The sequence below is a fragment of the Heptranchias perlo genome, chromosome 19, assembly GCF_035084215.1.
Source record: "Heptranchias perlo isolate sHepPer1 chromosome 19, sHepPer1.hap1, whole genome shotgun sequence".
In the NCBI taxonomy this organism is placed as follows: Eukaryota; Metazoa; Chordata; class Chondrichthyes; order Hexanchiformes; family Hexanchidae; genus Heptranchias; species Heptranchias perlo.
The window spans coordinates 6,611,370-6,624,937 of NC_090343.1; positions in this window are offsets into that span (position 1 = coordinate 6,611,370).

Genomic DNA, 13,568 nt, shown 5'->3' on the forward strand with positions numbered 1-13,568 from the left:
AGCCGGCTCCAACCCGCCGACTTCCGAGTTTCCCAGGGACCCACCTGTGTGCGCGCGGGTGACCCGAAAACGGAAGTCCCACCGGCAATGAAAGCCAGTGGGGTGACAGTTAAAGAGCCCCAATGTACCTCACTGAGGTACTTAAGGCACTTTACCTGTGACAGATTAGAAAGATTTTTAACTTACCTGGGCTGTTTGCCCACCGCTTCTGATTCACACCTGGTGAAACCAGGCATGAAGGGCCAGATCAGGGAACAAGAAACTAAATGAAATAAATAAAAAACATGCAAGGAAGTGAAAACACTAAATGCACCTACCTTTGAAACCTGCTCCGATGTCTGATGTCTCCCATTCCGATGTCGCCCTCTTCACCCTCCCGATCATCCCCCGATGTCCCCCCTTCACCCTCCCGTGTCCCCCCGATGTCCCCCTCTTCACCCTCCCGATCATCCCCCAATGTCCCCCCTTCACCCTCCCGTGTCCCCCCGATGTCCCCCTCTTCACCCTCCCGATCATCCCCCGATGTCCTCCCTTCTCCCTCCCGTGTCCCCCCCGATGTCCCCCTCTTCACCCTCCCGATCATCCCCCAATGTCCCCCCTTCACCCTCCCGTGTCCCCCCGATGTCCCCCTCTTCACCCTCCCGATCATCCCCCGATGTCCTCCCTTCTCCCTCCCGTGTCCCCCCCGATGTCCCCCTCTTCACCCTCCCGATCATCCCCCAATGTCCCCCCTTCACCCTCCCGATCATCCTCCGATGTCCCCCCTTCACCCTCCCGTGTCCCCCCGATGTCCCCCTCTTCACCCTCCCGATCATCCCCCGATGTCCCCCCTTCACCCTCCCGTGTCCCCCCGATGTCACCCTCTTCACGCTCCCAATCTTCCCCAATGTCCCCCTCTTCACCCTCCCGATGTCCCCCTCTTCACCCTCCCGATGTCCCCCTCTTCACCCTCCCGATGTCCCCTTCTTCACGCTCCCGATGTCCTCCCGATGTCCCCCTCTTCACCCTCCCAATGTCCCCCCGATTCTCCTCCTAACTGAAGCCCCTCATCCCTGGTACCATTCTAGTAAATCTCTCTAAGGCCTTGACATCTTTCCTAAACTGTGGTGCCTAGAATTGAACACAATATTCCAGCTGAGGCCTAACCAGTGTTTTATAAAGGATTAGCGTAACTTCCCCGCTTTTGTACTCTATGCCTCTATTTATAAAGCCAAGGATCCCATATGCTTTTTTAACAGCCTTCTCAACCTTCAAACACCCCCAGGTCTCTCCGTTCCTGCACCCCCTTTAAAATTGTACCATCATCCTCCCACACATTGAATTTGAAATCCCCATCCCTGTCTACCAATCCCTCCACTGCCTCAGCCCACCCCATCTCCGCAGCCTCCACACCCCTACATGCCAGTGTGTGCACCCCGCTCTTCCATTTGCATCCCCACCTCTTAGTGGCACGGCCTTCAGCTGTTGGGGCTCTATTCTGTGCATCTCACTCCCTGAACCCTTCTGCCTTGCGACCTCCCTCCTCACCTTTGAACCCTCCTCAACATCTACCACTTTGACCTGCCTTCAGCCAACTCCCATAATTCCTCTCCTACCAAGGCATGGCGTCCATTCTTCCGTCTGCGAAACACCTTGTGACATTTTACTACGTTCGTGGCTTGATCTAAGTGCAAGTTGTTGTTGGGAGCTGAGAACGGAACCAAAGGATATAGGTTCAAAACGAACAAACCTCCAGCAAGACTAGAGGGTAGACGTCCCTCCCTCCACCCCATCACCCCCCCCCAAGTGATCTATGGAGCAGACTCCCTGCAAAAAGAAGCTAAAGCTGAGATGATTAACTCCTTGAAGAAAAGAGCAGGATAAATATGTGGTTGGCGATGGGATTGATGGTTAGAGGGATCAAGACAGACTGAGATAATCACATAGATCCCGGGGGTGGAGAAAAGGCTGCCTGGATTTCCAGCTGCCAAGCTCCTGTGCTGTAAGCTGTGGGGATGGATGCATAGTCTGGATTGCCAGGTGATTCATTTTTAGGGATCAGGAAGCACTAATCTGGTACCTTGTGTCAGCCATGGATCAGTGGGTAGCATTGTCGCCTCTAGAGTGCTCAGAAGGTCATGGGTTCAAGTCCCACTCCAGAGACTTGAGCACATAATCCAAGCTGATGCTCCCAGTGCAGTACAGAGGGAGTGCTGCACTGTCAGAGGTACTGTCTCTCAGGTGAGATATTTAACCAAGGCCCTGTCTGCCCTCTCAGGTGGATGTAAAAGACCCTTGGCATTACTTGGGGAAGTTCAGGGCTGAATGGCCTGTTCCTGTGTGGTAATTGTGCAGAAAGTTATGAATTAATGTTAAAGGGTGTGAAACTCAATGGGCTTGATTTTGCAATGGTGGCGGGTTGGCAGCAGGACCGGGCGGAGGTGCGCGTGGCAAACCCGCGTGAACAAAACTTCCCGTTTCCGAGGCGATCGCATGGTGATCAACGTCCTCTCTGGGTTTTGCGCCCGGCGGCCGGCCTGATCGACAGGAGCTGCAACACGAGGAGGTGGGGGGGGGGAGAAAGAGAGAGAGCGAAACGTCATCCTAGTGCTGTGGGGGGAGAGGGGAAGATCGGGAGGATATCGGAGGGGGGGCGTGAAGAGGGGGAAATCGAAGAGGGAGATATCGGAGCAGGGTGCAAAGGCAGGTTCATTTTGTCTTTTAACTCCCTTCTACGGTTTTCTAATTTAATTTATTTAATTTCTTATTCCATGATCCAACCCTTCGTGCCTGGTTTCACCAGGTGTGAATCAGAAGCGGTGGGCAAGCTGCCCAGGTAAGTTAAAAATTATTACAATCACTTCCTCTGTCACAGGTAAAGTGCCTTAACTTCCTCAGTGAGGTACATTTGGCTCTTTAACTTCCTGATCCGGGTCGCCTGGGGAACTCGGAAGTCGGCGGGTCGGAGCCGGCTTCCGAACCCGAACGGGATTTGCGCGATTTTCGGAAGCCCCCCGCCCCGGCCCCCAACGCACCCGCAATTGCCCCCCTAAAATTGAGCCCAATGTAAAAAAATTTTTTTTTTCCCTAACCAGATCTCTCAGTGCTCTTACAGTTCTAACTGTCCGGCCTATTTCTGGACTCTGGTAATGATGTGCTGTGCCTGCCTGTGGTTTCTATCTTCCTCTGTGAGTCCAACTCCATCTTGGGCCATGTCCATCTTCACGGGGATCCTGCACAGCTGTGGTCTGCCACTGCCGGTATTTTGCTGCACGTTTTAAATTTCAGGAGTAAAACCAACACTGGCTTCCCTCACCCCACCACCCGAAAAAAAAACACATGGCACCGTAGTACAACAACAGCAACAACTTTCATTTATATAGCGCCTTTAACGTAGTGAAACATGTCCCAAAGCGCTTCATAGGAGCGACTATCAAACAAAATTTGACTCCCGATATTAGGACAATTGTAAACAATTTTACAACACCAAGTTATAGTCCAGCAATTTTATTTTAAATTCACAAGCTTTCGGAGACTTCCTCCTTCCTCAGGCAAATGTTAGGACAGGTGACGAAAAGCTTGGTCAAAGAGGTGGGTTTTAAGGGGCGTCTTAAAGGAGGAGAGAGAGGGACGGAGAGGTTTAGGGAGGGAATTCCAGAGCTTAGGGCCTAGGCAGCTGAAGACACGGCCGCCAATGGTGGAGCGATGAAAATCATGGGACGTGCAAGAGGTCAGAATTGGAGGAGTACAGAGATGGTTACAGATGTAGGGAGGCGACAGAAACAGGCCATTCTTATTGTAGACCTAAAGTTACTAACCCAGTCTGGCCCCCGGTGAAGCCAAGTTTTAGTCTGGAGTGGGACTTGCACCCACAACCTTCTGAGCCAGAGGCAACCTACTAAGCCACAGCTGGCACCTATGCCAAAAACCTTCTCCACACGGAGAGAAAGCAGTAGGCTGGTGCCTGCCTTGCAGGGTGAGTGTGACAAAGGATGTTAAAGAAGCAGTGGAGGTCTATCGTGGAAGCCATGGGAGCGGAACAGGTACGATTGGCAAACGGGTCCCTAAACTAGTGAACGGGAAAATCAGCCAGGGCTCCCACTTCTGATTGCTATCTGCTTCAAAATGCACATGTGGACATCAGTGAAAGACACAAAGTCACTCAGTAGTCATGTCTGAATAACCTGCCGGCACTCGTCGTCTAGACCCACAGAAGCAGACACCAAGGCTAGATACTGATGGGCTGGCAAGACCCGTGAAACCATGTCCCATCATAGGTCCCCCTTCTCCAGGAGAGAAAATGGAGAGCAACTGGGCGGTGGAAGCAGATTCAATAGTAACTTTCAAAAGGGGAATTAGATAAAGGGAAAACATTTGCAGGGCTGTGGGGAAAGAGCAGGGCAATGGGACTAATTGGATAGCTCTTTCAAAGAGCCGGCACAGGCACGATGGGCCGAATGGCCTGCCCCTGTGCTGTACTTACTATGATATATGATAAATAAAATGCAGCTGGCTTCATCTTACATTCGTTCAGTTTGTGCCTCTTCCTTTTTTTTAAATTAAATGTCTACTCTTCGGTTAAGATGGAAACCAAGAAACGAAACCATAACCGTTTAACCAACAGATACATAACAACAAAGAGCAAGTACATTGTCAGCCCCCTCCCCTCTTGCAAGAAGACTACACAGAGATTACTTCTGAAAAGGTAACAGTATCTGCTAACTACACTGCCACTGTCAACTTTGCCTTGTGTTTCTCTTTACTCAGAAGCTACATCTTTATGTTCTACTTGTGTTAGGTTGGAAGGCAGTTTCCCCCCAGTCCCCCAAACCAAGGCCCGCAATCTGGTCCAGCACCAGGCCTAGGGTTGCCAATCCTCCAGGATTGTCCTGGAGTCTCCAGGAATTGACGGTTAATCCCCAGGACGCTGCTGCGAGCAAAACGCCCCGGGAGAAAAATCACTGGGGCAATAAATAAAACTTGTGCGTTTTTTCATTTCCTTTGAACGCTTTCATTTATTAGTTATAAAAATATTGGTGATGGGAAACAAAAGGCTGTTTGACCGGGCAGGGCAATTGGAGGCAGAAAGCCACCGAAAGCTTGTGATTTTCAAATAAAACTGTTGGACCATAACCTGGTGTTGTAAGATTCCTTACATTAGGCCTGCAGAGGCTGCTCAAGGTGCAATTGTGGACATCGCTATTAAATGGTGTTAGCTTTACAAAGCCAGGCCTCTTTATAAATCGTGGCTCGTCCTGTATTTATTTTATATAGAGTTCTTTGCTTGTAAAAAGTCACAAAGGAAGATTGAAAGCATAATATTTTACTATAACTTCCTGTGGCTCTCAAAACGATTACAAAACAATAATCCTTTGACATCTGACTCCATAATGGATGAAAGAATCGCTCAGGTAGACTTACCAGCCTAAATAGTGCATTTTGATAAACAAGGCTGAGGTGGGGGTCAGAAGTTTATATACAGCTGTGCTGTACGGGAGGGGATTAGGCTTTAGATGAACGGCCCCAGATTTACTGTATTAACGATGATAGTATCTCCGTGTAATTCCTAAATCTTCAGCAGCTAGCACTTAAGGCTCTGATCCCACCAGATGTTTGTGTGCCAGATGTGCAGGGAGGAGGTGAGGCGGGGGGGGGAAAGAATACTGAATCCTATTCTTTTGCCATTCCCAATTGTTTTTTTTTCAAACCTTTCCGTAGAGGTGTTTTTCATGCAGGTCTTGTATATTCTGATTTCGGGGTATTTGAGAATGAGCAAATGAGGTTTTCACTGACTTGGCTGTGGGAACGTTGTACCTGGGGAAGTTTTATTCGTTGGTCGTGGACCCTGAGGTTCAGTTGGGCCAGGAGTTCCGCCTGCATTGATATGGGATCTTGCTGATTGGCGGTTGCCGCCTTCGTCTGGCATGAGGTCATCACTGCAAGGCATAGCTAAACATGAAATAGTACTTTTAGTTTAACAGGATGAGACTGAAACATGACCTAGATATCGCAGCCTGTACCGTGGGTTATAGTCTTGTACAGTCAGGTCTTTCTGCGATCTGGCATAGTCAGGTTAAAATATACCCCCTCTATGCACGTTGTAAACTTGAGCTCATCCAAAGCTCTGCGTTTGTCTACATTACAAAAATGACTGCACTTCCAAGTAGACCATTACAGAGCAAGTGCTTTGGGACTGTTCTGAGAGAAGTAATACAAATTATAGCTTTTCTTTTTAAACATGCTGCATCAGCTGGGTTGTTTGTTACAGAGTTTGTTTGGGATGTCTGACACACACGGAAACCCCGTCATCATGTCTAAGGCTCTCTGAACATAACTATTGAGAAAGCCACATAAGTAGAGGTTCTGTTTTGCTTGATATGGGCTACACATTCTCTCCTCATAGGGACACGCCCCACCTACCTAACACAGAAAAATGGAGGTTAGATTGGCAAGAGACAGAGGGCGGACAAAGCTGACCTAAGCACAGAAAAAGAAAGACTTGCATTTATACAGCACTTTTCACAACCTCAGGACGTCCTAAAGCGCTTTACAGCCAAAAAAAAGTAAATTTTTTGAAGTGTAGTCACTGTTGTAATGTAGGAAACGTGGCAGTAAATTTGCACACAGCAAGATCCCACCAACAGCAATGTGATTGTGTGGTTGCCTGGAGTCAATGATTTAGAAGGTAAAAGGTACAGGTCTCCATGTCGTTTGGCAGGGCCGATTCAAACGCCATGTTTTAGACAGTTTCTGCGGGCAGATTACACAAATGAAATGAGATATGAGAAGGCCACAGATACATAGAAATAAAAAACAAAATATAACCTGTCCTGATCATGCCCGCAGAGTCAGGCAGGTGTAGGGAAATAAGACACTCTGCTTCAGGCTTTTCAAATCGATTGTGATGTCCTGGAGGCTCCTCACTCCTATGCCCTTGATAGCAAAGAGGTAAATACCAGAATCCTTCCATCGATGTCTTGTCAACTCCAAGCCAGTCGCCATTGCATTATTTTTATCGTACTTAAAATTTTCAGGAGACATTTTCTGAAGACATTATTTATTTTTTGCAGATTCCTTGTGGGTTTGCTGACATGGAATTAGACAGTTACAAAACCCAATGGGGTCACTAATGTCCTTCGTGGGAAGGGAACCTGCCACCCTTAGCCGGGCTGCCTCACACGTGACTCCAGTCCCCCAGAACAGTTCGGGATGGATAAGAAATGCTGCCATTCTAGTGTTGCCCACATCACAAGAACAAATAAATATACTGGGGACAACAAGGGCTGGAGCAAACCATTTGGTCTTTGTCTCTGAGTCTTCAAGCTCTTGAGGAAGAAGGAGACCTCCTGCCTGTACAACCTGGTAGTCCTGTTGGTTGAGGTCATTGGGGACAGATTTTTCCGCTCCTGTACCTGGAGGTATTCCATTGCCTGTGACCAGTATTTACAGGAAAATCAGGCACAGAAGCCCACACGTGTCAGCTTGGCTCAGTGGATAGCACTTTCACCTCTGCGTCAGAAGGTTGTGGGTTTGAGCCCCACTCCAGAGACTTGAGCACAAAATCCAGGCTGACACTCCCAGTGCAGTACTAAGGGAGTGCTGCACTGTCGGAGATGCTGTCCTTTGGATGAGATGTTAAACCAAGGCCCCAGGGCAGACGTAAACGATCCCATAGCACTATTTCGAAGAAGAGTAGGGGAGCTCTCGCCGGTTGTCCTGGGCCAATATTTATCCCTCCACTAAAAATAGATTATCTGGTCGTTGTCTCATTGCTGTTTGTGGGATCTTGCTGTGTGCATATTGGCTGCTACATTTCCTATATTCCAAAAGTGACTACACTTCAAAAGTACTTTAATGGCTGAAAAGCACTTTGGGTTGTCCTGAGGTTGTGAAAGGTGCTATATCAATGCAAATCTTTCTTTAACAGAGCCTTCCAAATCTTCCATCAGATTCATTATAAAGCGCAGAGAATCAGGTGAGCTTCCTTCTGGGTGCACGTCTCTCCCTACCAGATCTCCCTGAACGTCCTGAACTACACCCAATATCCCCAGGGGCAGGTACAGGAAAATCCACCCCGTTCTCTTCTGCACGGTTTCAGGCAAGGCACTACTCGTGTTGTTTGCTGCATTGGGTTTGCTTTGTCCTTGTGGGGAGTGGTGGCTCAGGTGCCGTAAAATGTGCTTGTAGAATCACACAGCAAGGAAGGAGGCCATTCGGTGCATCGTGCCTGTGCTGGCTCTTTGAAAGAGCTCTCCAATTAGTTCCACTCCCTCCTCTTTCCCCATAGCTCTGCAAATTTTTCCTTTTCAAGCATTTATCCAATTCCCTTTTGAAAGTTATTATTGAATCTGCTTCCACCGCCCTTTCAAGCAGCGCATTCCAGATCGTAACAACTCGCTGTATAAAAATATTCTCCTCATCTCCCCTCTGGTTCTTTTGCCAATTACCTTAAATCTGTGTCCTTTGGTTAACAACCCTCCTGCCACTGGAAACAGTTTCCCCTGTTTACTCTAGCAAAACCCCTCATAATGTTGAACACCTCCATCAAATCTCCCCTTAACCTTCTCTGCTCTAAGGAGAACAACCCCAGCTTCTCTAATCTCTCCACATAACTGAAGTCCCTCATCCCTGGCACCATTCTGGAAAATCTCCTCTGCACCCTCTCTAAGGCATTGACATCCTTCCTAAAGTGTGGTGCCCAGAATTGAACACAATACTCCAGCTGAGGCCTAACCAGTGATTTAGAAAGGTTTTGCATAATTTCCTTGCTTTTGTACTCCATGCCTCTATTTATAAAGCCAAGGAACCCATATACTTTTTTTAACAGCCTTATGAACTTGTCCTGCCACCTTCAAAGATTTGTGGACATACACCCCCCGGTCTCTCAGTTCCTGCACCCCCCCCCCTTGTTAAAATTGTACCTTTTAGTTTATATTGTGTTAATTGAACCTTCAGGAAAGGGCAACTGTCATTACTGAGCTGGAGACCTTTCAGACAGCAATTGTCCACAGGGACACACCTTGGCTACTTTCCTCGCCGGCCTCCCATCTTCCACCCTCCATAAACTTGAGCTCATCCAAAACTCTGCTGCCCGTACCCTAACTCGCACCAAGTCCCGTTCACCCATCACCCCCTGTACTCACTGACCTACATTGGCTCCCGGTCCAGAAACGCCTCAATTTTAAAATTCTCATCCTTGTTTTCAAATCCCTCCATGTCTCATCGCCTGCCCCCCCCACCCCCCCCCCCCACCCCGCCCCCATCTCTGTAACCTCCTCCGGCCCTACAACACTCCAAGATCTCTGCGCTGCTCCAATTCTGGCCTTTTGCGCATCTCGCCATTTTCATTGCTCCACCATTGGCGGCCGTGCCTTCAGCTGCCCAGGCACTAAGCCCTGGAATTCCCTCCCTAAACTTCTCTGCCTCCTTCTCCTCCTTTTAAGACGCTCCTTAAAACCCACCTCTTTAACCAAGCTTTGGTCACCTGTCCTAATATCTCCTCATGTGGCTCGGTGTCAAATGTTGTTTGAAAATCGCTCCTGTGAAGCGCCTTGGGATGTTAAAGGCGCTATATAAATGCAAGCTCTTGCTGTTGAAGTGTATCAGTCACCAGTTTCTTGTAACAAGGGCCAGTGTTTCATTTGTGATCTTTACATTGGTTTGTAAGCGAAGAAATATTTCAAAGTTGCAAGACAGGGCCGAGAAATCCTTCCGCCTCCCGTCTTAGATGGAAATATCACAGCAAGTGGTCTTCTGAGTTGGGTTTGAGGTCAAGATGTATCGATGGGAGTTTTGCTCCATTGTGGGGGCAGTGTGGAGGAAATCTTACCCTGCATCCAACTTGGGGTATGCTGGATCTGGCCTGGGACAGTCTCATGGGCCGGAAAAGTGGGGGATTGTTCCATCTCTGCCACAAACCCCTCAACTCGAGGGACATAAAATTCATTCAACCTGAAGATGCCGAGGGGGAACAAAACCTCATTGTTTCCAATTGTTTCCCCTTATTTCCTGAAAAAGAAAGAAGGAGCTTGCATTTATATAGCGCCTTTCACAACTTTCGTACTTTTTTGAAGTTTAGTCCCTGTTGTAATGCAAGAAACGCAGCAGCCAATTTGCACACAGCAAAATCCCCAAAACAGTAACGAGATAAATGACCAGACAATCTGTTTTTAGTGATGTTGGTTGAGGGATAAATATTGGCCTGGACACCGGGGAGAACTCCCCTGCTGTTCTTCGAAATAGTGCCATGGGATCTTTTGTGTCCACCTGAGAGGGCAGAGGGGGGCCTCGGTTTAACGTCTCATCCAAAAGGCAGCACCTCCGACAGTGCAGCTGTCCCTCAGTACTGGCACTGGGAGTGTCAGGGTGGATGATGCGCTCAGGTCTCCGCAGAAGGCTGGGGTATGGCTCCAGGAGCACTCAAAATCCATCCACTACCTCGTCCAAGTGCTCAGTCTTCACCTGGCAACCTAAGCATGGAGCCTCAGGGGGCGCATTGGACTGGTGATGGTATCGCAGTTGGGTTTGGCCCCGCCATCACCCCATGTGCACTTCTGAGCTGCGGGAGGTGGGGACGAAGTTGCAGTCACTGGGTGGCGATCAAAAAACAAATTACAAAAGGCAAGTGTCAGAAAAACCAGTAATCCCTGGATTTAAAGAAAACTAATGCAGCAAAATTATTTTACCCAAAATCTCAGAAGTTTTTCCCACCCAAATCCAGCAGTGCTGAGCCCAATGCAGCCATCATCAAACCTCAGATCTCCTTGGCTTGTGTGTCGTTGCACCAATTTGGGCAGTGCAAGCCTTCGTGAGGTACATCATTTCTTTTCATATCCGTGGCTCAGTGGGTGGCACTCTCACCTCTGAGTTAGAAGGTTGTGGGTTCAAACCCCACTCCAGAGACTATGCGGACAAAATCTTTGCTGACACTCCAGTGCGATACTGAGGGAGTGCTGCACTGTCAGAGGTGCCGACTTTCGGATGAGACTTTAAACTATGTCAGCCCTCTCAGGTGGACATAAAAGATCCCATGGCACTATTCGAAGACGAGCAGGGGAGTTCTCCCCAGTGTCCTGGAACAATATTTATCTCTCAACGTAACGCCGCCACAACAGATCAACGGTGATGAGACATTGATCTCATTGCTATAAGTGGGACCTTGCTGTGTGCAAATTGGCTCCCACGTTTTCCCATACTTCATTGGCTGTTAAGCACTTTGGGACATCCTGAGGTGGTGAAAGGCGCTATATAAATGCAAGTTTGTAAGTTCTTTTGTATACGTATTCATATAAATATATGCATGTGCATATCTATATCTATCCATGCATGTACGTAAGCCTTAGAGATTAAACAGTAAGAGCAAGACAGAGAGTTCTCTAAAACCAGGCCAGAGAAGGAAGCCTGAGAGATATTGCTCACGGTGCAGCCACACAGAGAGTTCAACAACAACATTTTATTTTCATTCATTTTACCCTTTATAAAGAGGAGGTAATTGGATGTTCGCAGCTGTATCCAGAACCATGACAATACCATGTGTGTGTTTTTTTTTAAATCACCCATGGTTACCGCAGTACAAAGGGGGCCCTGCTCCAGTTATCTGTGTTTTATCCCTTCCCATCAAAGTCTCTTCATTGTGTACATTCCTCAGGACAATGAAGCCTAAAAGAGTGCTGGGAACTCAATGCATGGTTTGCAATATCCATTCAACCTGTGACTGGCTCAGTGCCACTCATACCTGCTATGTGTGTGTGTGTGTGGGTGGGTGGAGAGGGGGGGGTCAAGGGTCAGGGGTCAGGGGAAAGTGCAGTGCCACTTTATAACTTGTCAGGGAACGATTTGTCCAGATTTGCCTCTTATTGGTCACACTGGTTGCCCCTACTACATTCTCCGGCCAATGTCCAATAATCTTAAACAATATTGCTGCTATTACAGATAAATCTCTTCACAGCATTCCTTCAACAATTGAATTTATATAAAATACTTCACAGCTGGCCCGAGCTCCATATGTTTTCACTGGCTGACGGGGGTTTGTGTCGATTCTAAAAGAGGGAGAACAGGATAGAGGGAAATAAAGGGATAGAGTGAGAGAGTGAGAATGAGATAGATAGAATGAGAAAGATAAGGAAGTTGGGAGAATGGATTAGAGAGAAAAAAAAATAAACAGACTGGCTTCCAGTCACCCAATGCCTCAAATTTTAAAATCTCATCCTCGTATTTAAATCCCTCCGTGGCCTCGCCGCTCCCCATCTCTGTATCTCCAGCCCTACATCCCTCTGAGAACTCTGCGTTCCACCAACTCAGGCATCATAAACATCCCCCACTTCCTTCGCCTCACCATTGGTGGTCTAGCCCTCCCCCCCAACTTTGGAATTCCCTCCTTAAACCTCTTCTCCTCTCCACCTCTCTCTCCTCCTTTAAGACCATCCTTAAAACCCATCTCTTTGACCGTGCTTTTGGTTCCCCCCTCCGAATCTCTCCTTCTTTGACTCGGTGTTCTACAGGCACCAATCGCTCTGGTTATGCCCGAGCAGTCAGCTGTTTCAGTGGCCGTTCACGAGACTCATGGGGGGACATTTAAACCCTCACAAATCTTAGGGACTTCAAATCACCCTTCAAATCATCAAATATCTCTTCTGCAAAGGCACAACATTTCAGTACAAGCACAGAAGAGATGTTTTGTTCTAAGGTCTTGTGTTGTCAATTAATTGTTCCTCCAGGGACCCCCCAACCCAGCGCAAAGTGGGTCTGGTGGGAGGAGGTTCGTGTGGAGCATAAACACCAGCATGGACCAGTTGGGCCGAATGGCCTGTTTCTGTGCTGTACATTCTATGTGTAATTCTACGTAATGCAATGTTTCCAGCTTTGTAGATTGCTGGACGTATCTATAAGTATTCAACCCGATTTTAAATAAAAGTTTTAAAAACTTTTTTTATTGCTTTGTGAAAGGCCGAACAGCTAAGAATCTCAGCAACGGTTCTGGCTCCACTTTCTTAAGTAGTTCAGTCATGGGTGAATTTCCTGTCTTTAACCATTATCGAATCATAAATACTCAAATTTCCACAAAAAACAAAATCATTTCTAGGCACTGTCACTGATAATTAAAGTCGATGGAAGTTTTGTTTGTTGTCTTAGCAAGCTTGGCCTGTAGTTGCAGGACTGAGTCAAATCTGTAAATTTGATCACTTTACAACCGAGTACATAACCGAGAAATATCTTGCGAATAAGTATTTAGGCATAGCGGCTCTCAAATTTCCTGAGGGTTCCGCTGGCAGGAAACCAACCAACCCCCCCCCCCCCCCCAAGGTTACGCTGGGTCTCTGGCATTTTCATTAGCTTCCGAGTTGCCTCTAGTAAGGGATGAACTTTCACCTACCCCTTAAAAGGAAAAGGACGGGCCTGGGGGCAGCACTCCTGCATCTGTAATCGGAAGGTGGTAGGGTCAAGTCCCACTCCGGTAGACCTGAGCACAAAAATCTAGCCTGACCCTCCCAGTGCGGTACTGAGGGAGTGCTGCACTGTCGGAGGTGCCGTCTTTTGAATGAGACTTTAAACCAAAGCCCCGTCTACCCTCTCGGGTGGACGTTAAATAT